General features: G+C 57.4%; 1 protein-coding gene across 10 annotated transcripts in view; it reads right to left on the reverse strand.

The window, feature by feature from the left end:
• The window catches only part of LOC115536946 (microtubule-associated protein 4), a 73028-nt gene that overhangs the window by 16501 nt on the left and 50267 nt on the right, over positions 1 to 6260 (reverse strand). The window lies entirely within an intron of this gene.

Genomic DNA, 6260 nt, shown 5'->3' on the forward strand with positions numbered 1-6260 from the left:
TAAATTATAAAGAACAATGATCCTGAAGATGAACTTATAGAGAGCGAGAGAGACAGAGAGACAGAGCGAGACAGAGACAGAATGAGAGACAGAGACAAAGAGAGAGTGAGAGACAGAGACAGAGAGAGAGACAGAGACAGAGACAGAGAGAGTGAGAGAGAGACAGAGACAGAGAGAGAGAGAGACAGATACAGAAAGAGAGCAGGAAAGAGAGAGAGACAGAGACAGGAGAAAGCCAGACAGAGAGAAAAGAGCGAGGGAAAGGGAGAGCATTCAACAGCCTCTGGCCTGATGTTCTTTGCACAGGGCAGACGGAAGATAACAGAAACAAGAGAAGGAGAGATTGAGAACAAAGAGAGGTAAGGAGAATACCAATAATAAACAACCGCAGAATACTACTGTGACTGTTGACTACTGTGACACTATGCCCAGAGGCACAGTGCGAACACACACACACACACACACACACACACACACACACACACACACACACACACAGCTGTAGGCCATATAATCCCTGTTTTTCAGTACTATGTCTCTCTCTCTTCCCTGTCTCCTCCTAACCCCTTAACGGAGACCTTGTCTTCAGGCTGTCGAAGTCTACTGGAAACAAATCAAGAAAAATAACCATGTCCTTCACACACACACATGCACACACACAACCCCCACTCAGACAGTGAGAGAAAGGATCTCAACATGAGCTGAACACGTCCGCCGGCTTACAGCCCAATCCTCACACCAGACGCGGCCACGCCCATCACCTCAGCATCAGCTTACCTTGGTCAAGGTATTCCCTCCCTTTAAGATTTGGTGGAGGCTCAACATCAGTGACCTTTGATCCACAAATACATTTACAAAGAAAGATGACCCGTCCCTGGTGCGACAGAATCAGAGCCCTGCCCTACGCACCATGCACACCATTGAAGAGGAAACTGACCAGCCGTCTGATAAAAGCCCAAAGAGGGGTCTGAACACGGGTCTGAACACCGGTCTGAACACGGGAGTGAACAAGGGTCTGAACCTGGGCTGCTTCGACAACGGTGCGGGCCAATGAATGAGCAGCACCTACCCTCTAGTGCGCTGACGGAGGGGCCGGTACCAGGGGGGCCGGCGTCGCCTCTGGACTCAAAGAACCCCTCTGTGTCCCCTCCCACCTTAACCCCGGGGTCCGGGCCGCTGGGTTCTGTGTCTAGCCCCGTGGCGGGGCCCTCAGTGAGGTCGTCCCCGTGTCCGGACCGGGGCGGGCCAGAGTCCGGGACGGGGCTGACGCCCACTGGCGTGTCCTTGACGTGGGCCGGTCCGGACCCTCTCTCCGGGGGGGTCCCGTGGCCCCCGGGGCTGAGCGGCCCGGGCAGCGAGACGCCGTCCGGAACCGCTCCTTCTAGCGGGGGGAACCGGTTCTCCGCGCCGCCCTCTGGCGCCGACAGGAAGTGGGCGGGGCCCGGGTCGGCGGGCTGGCTCAGGTCGGCCCGTGTGGCGCCGGCGGCCGACAGGGTCTGGGGGGGGCGCCGGGTCCTCCGTCACGGTGAGCGAGCGCTTCATGGCCGGGCTGTGGGAGGAGCGCCGCGGGCCGCCTCCCGCAGGAGGGGCGGAGTTCTCCTGCCCCGGCCCCGCCCCCCCGGGGTAGTGGTCGGGCGGGTCCGCGCCGGACGGCACCGACAGGTGGGAGCACTCGGACATGGCGCGCCGCATCGCCTTCCTCTGCTGACACAGACGCAGCTCCGCCTGCTGCTCCTCCTCCTCCTCCTCCTCTTCGTCCTCTTCCTCGCTCCTGTCCGGCGAGAACCCCTCGGCCCCCGGCCGGGCATCAGGGGTCACCTCTGCCCCGGCCCTCCCCCCCCCCTCCTCCTCCTCCTCCTCCTCCATGTAGTTATCGTTGATGACTCCTGCTATTCCGTCGGCGGGCGTCTCCCGCGGCGCCGACTCCTCCCCCCAGCTGTCGCTCCACGCCGTGGTGGGGGAGACCCCCCCCGCGGGACAGGTCCCGGTCAGGGGGGAGCCCGGCGGGTAGTGGGCGCCGGGGGTCACGGGGGAGGCCAGGTCCACGCGGGGCGGCCCGGGACCCGGGGGGGGGGGAGAGACGCCCAGCCTCAAGCCCAGGGCGGGAGACGGGGTGAGGCGCCCCATGGGGGAGACGGCGGATGGGGAGGGGGCGGGAGACGGGGTGAGGCGCCCCATGGGGGAGACGGCGGATGGGGAGGGGGAGGACGACGGGGGGCTGTCAGGGCTCTCCCCCGCGCTGCCCAGGTAGGCTCCGTGGACGCCCCCCACTGCCGTCCGCGGCCCCGCGGGGCCCTTCGTCTCCGCGCCGGCCCCGGGGGGCGCGAACAGGCAGAGCTTGTCTTCGTCGGTGAGCGGGGTCATCGGGGTGGGCGTGGGGGACCCCCCGCCCCCTGCCAGCGGAGACCGGGGGAGGCCGGCCTCCCCGCCCGCTTGGTGCTGCCAGTCCCAGTCCTGGGCCCCCCCCCCAGGGGCCAGGGCGAGCTCGCTGTACTCGGAGAACAGGGATCCCGGCGGCTGGTCCGAGAGAGAAGACATGGCACCTCTCTCTCCTCTTTCCTCCCTTCAGTCCGTGTCTGCTCCCCGTGTCTGGACCGTGTCTACTCCTCTCTCTCCTCTCCCTTTGTGTTCTCCTCCTCCTCCTCCTCTTCGATTCAGGCGCCCAGGTGTGTGAGGCGGCGTGCGCGCGGAGCGGCGGAGTGCGCGTGTGTCTGAGTCTGAGCGCGTCTCTCCGTCTGCATCTCTCCGGAGCCACAGAGAAACACTGAGCCCACTGGATGTGTGGCTCTCGCTCTCCTCCCTCCCTCCCTCTCTCTCTCTTTCTGTCTGTACCCACTTTCTCTTTCTCTCTCTCCCCCTCTGACTGAACACTGGTCAGGTCACGTGACTGTGTCGGAGTACGATTGGCTGCTGAGGTTCACAGGCCCCGCCCACTGTAGTGGAGTGAGTAAGCCCCCCGCCCGAGCCCCCTGTATTCCTCACATTCCGTCTGGCACAGAAACACAGACGGCTGCACGCATGGATCAACACACACACACACACACACACACACACACACACACACACACACACACACACACACACACACACACACACACACACACACACAGTATAGCCGTACAGATACAGTAGAGCAGTAATGATGGAAGGATCATTTAATGAATTGTAGAGAGGGGGAAAAGCTCCAGTGAACACAATTCATACAAATCAGGAGAAAGCAGAGAGCAGAGATTAGACAGCAAATAGAGCAGAGAGTGGAGAGAGCAGAGACCAGAGAGGAGACAGCAGATAGAGCAGAGAGCAGAGAGGAGAGACCAGAGAGGAGACAGCAGATAGAGCAGAGAGCAGAGAGGAGACAGCAGATAGAGCGGAGAGCAGAGAGGAGACAGCAGATAGAGCAGAGAGCAGAGAGGAGAGACCAGAGAGGAGACAGCAGATAGAGCAGAGAGAGCCGGCTGCTCTCCTGCACTTCCACAACGTGACGACCAGACGAGGCAGTGAACCCAGGACCCGTGGTGGACAGTCCCGGCCCCGTACAGCGCACCACGCCCGCTCAGCGCTCTATAGAGAAGAGATTAAGAGCGGCGGGCTCCGCAGCCTGAAGAGACCACTCACAGCAACAAGGACCGTCTTTGAACCGCTGATGAGGAATACGTTGAGGCAACGATTTGTCAAAGGATGCGCTGTTCTATAAATAATCCTCAATCGCCACAGGCTTCCTTTTTAATCAATTGATCACTCTAGTGAGCTTTTAAATAAACAGTGTCTGGTGCGTTTGTGCCCAGAGACAGGGTTCAACAAGGAGCCTCTTCATGCCCTCCCTGCTCTCAGCATCAGCATCGCCTCCGACTCATCCTAGTGGAGCGACTGGCCCCCGATCCCATCTCTCTTATCGTTAACAAACACCTCCCAGACGGCAGAAGGAGATAGTGATAGTGACGGAAGTTAATGGTAAAAATAGGTGTTTCTAACACTTGTTTGTGTGTGTGCCTGTGTGTGTGAGTAAAGGTGTTTCTGACACTTATTACACACAGTAACTGTGTTCGAACAAGCACATGCAGAGGGTAAGTGTATGTGAGTGTGCATGCATGCAGAAGGCTGTATGATTGTGTTATGTTTGCAGTGTGTGCGTGGTGTGTTTGTGCGTGTGGATCAGTGCGAGTATGGGGTCTTTATGAGTCTGTGTGAGTTTGTGGTGTGTGTCAGTGACTCTGTGTGTGTGTCTGAGATGATCAGCAGGAGATCAAGGGGATGCAAGTCCGATGAGGGGCCAGGCCTTCAGTGCTGAGACCCTGTTGCCCTGTCAGCCCACATCTCATCACACACACAGGGAGGGCGGCCTGTGGTGGTTCGGCCCAGTGGTCCTCGGACTGCTGTTTTCACCCCCCCCCCCCACTCCCCTTCTGTATAATAAGGAGCCTGCCTCCCACATGGGCCATGAGGTCATCTGAACGGACAACGAGCCGCCCCCACGTACCCAGACCACACTCATGGAAGACCACCCCGATAACGAGCATCTGATCTGAGCCTTACAGTGGACGGCTGGGGGGAAAAGAAAGAAAGAAAGAAAGAAAGAAAGAAAGAAAGAAAGAAAGAAAGAAAGAAAGAAAGAAAGAAAGAAAGAAAGAAAGAAAGAAAGAAAGAAAGAAAGAAAGAGAGAGAGAGAGAGATATTCCGGTCCTCCTCCTCCATGGTAGCACAGACCACCCCCCCCCCCCCCCCCACACACACACCTCTCCAGTGGGCTGCAGTCTGTCACAAACGCTCCATCACAAAGGGCTTTTCCCCATCCACAGAGAGGCTGGCATCACGTCAGGGTGACGGACGCCATGACTCAGCTGAACAGAGCAGCAGACCGACTGACGGATTGACAGACAGACATGAAGAAGTACAGACAGACAGATAGACAGATTAACAGCAGCTTAGAATGTGCTGTAGAAGGTCCCATTTAATATTTGGGTGTAATTTGTTCGAAGTGGCCGAGCCGTCTGTCTGCTATTAGAGAGTGTGATGTGCTTTGAGAACATGGGCATCTCGTCCCTGATTGGTTCAGATAATTCATCAGGCCAGTCAATCACAGGAGGGTGAAATACAACCCTTCAGAATATAAAAAGAGAAATTGGTTGTTTGGTTTCAAAATGGTCTCTCTCTCGCTGATTTCTGCTCTCTCTCTGTACAACTCTGGGTTCATACAGCCCCTTTATGGAGCGCACACACACACACACACACACACACACACACACTGAGAAAAACAAATGCACTGTCAAGTTGGCCTTACTCCACTAGAAGAACACGCACACGTATTTGAAAGAAGAAACGCAGAAGCATGCACACGCACACACACGTCTTTGTGTGCGCATTACACAAATCGAAAGCTTGATCAAGGCAGCGTACCTAGTAGTCACTACAGGCTGGGCTCAGGAAAAACAGACAGGAGCTCATCGTTTAGGACTGACCGGAAACCATCAACCACTGACCATCGACCACTGACCACTGACCACCGACCATCGACCACCGACCATCAACCACTGACCATCAACCACCGCCCATCAACCACTGACTCTGAGGGCCGAGGAGATTGCATCGTGTGATACTGCTGCTGCTAGTCAGCAGTTCCTCTCCGCCTGTAGCCTGAACACAGACCCTATAGTCCTCCATAGGAGGAGGGGGGGGGGGGGTTACTCAACACACAGACGTCTATTTATAGATATCCCCCCCCTCCTCCGTGGTAGACCCTCACCAGAAGCCTCCGTACCAGCGACTGCCTACGGTTGCCTTGGAAACTGTGTCTCGCACCATCATGTCTTCCTCCGGTCCCGTCCTTAGTGGCTGCGAGGCGGGGCTGGCTGGGCTTGGGGGGGGGGGGTAGCAGGTAGCAGGTGGGCCAGAGGACTCTCCTCCCTTTGCTTAAGGTAGCTACCCCCCCGCGGTGAGGCTCCTCCTCCTTCAGAGGGGCGTGGCCTGTTCTCAGCGAAGCGGTGGTTTGATTAGCGTGCCGTCGTACAATCCCTGAAACTGTGCGTTACGCAGGCCGCGAACATGATCCATCGCTCTGCGTGAGTGTACAACTTGTCCTTTGTGTTTGACAGAATAAACTGTGCGCCATCCCTCACATTGGGTTTCAAAAACCAATATCAAATTATCCAATGTTCCTACATTTGTTGCTGTGCCCATGGCAACATTAACGGATGTCCTGTCTCCATGGCAACCCCCACAAACCCCCAGTGGCCCATGGGGCTGATCCATTGACCGGGGGATCA

The sequence above is a fragment of the Gadus morhua genome, chromosome 23, assembly GCF_902167405.1.
Source record: "Gadus morhua chromosome 23, gadMor3.0, whole genome shotgun sequence".
NCBI classification, from domain to species: domain Eukaryota; kingdom Metazoa; phylum Chordata; class Actinopteri; order Gadiformes; family Gadidae; genus Gadus; species Gadus morhua.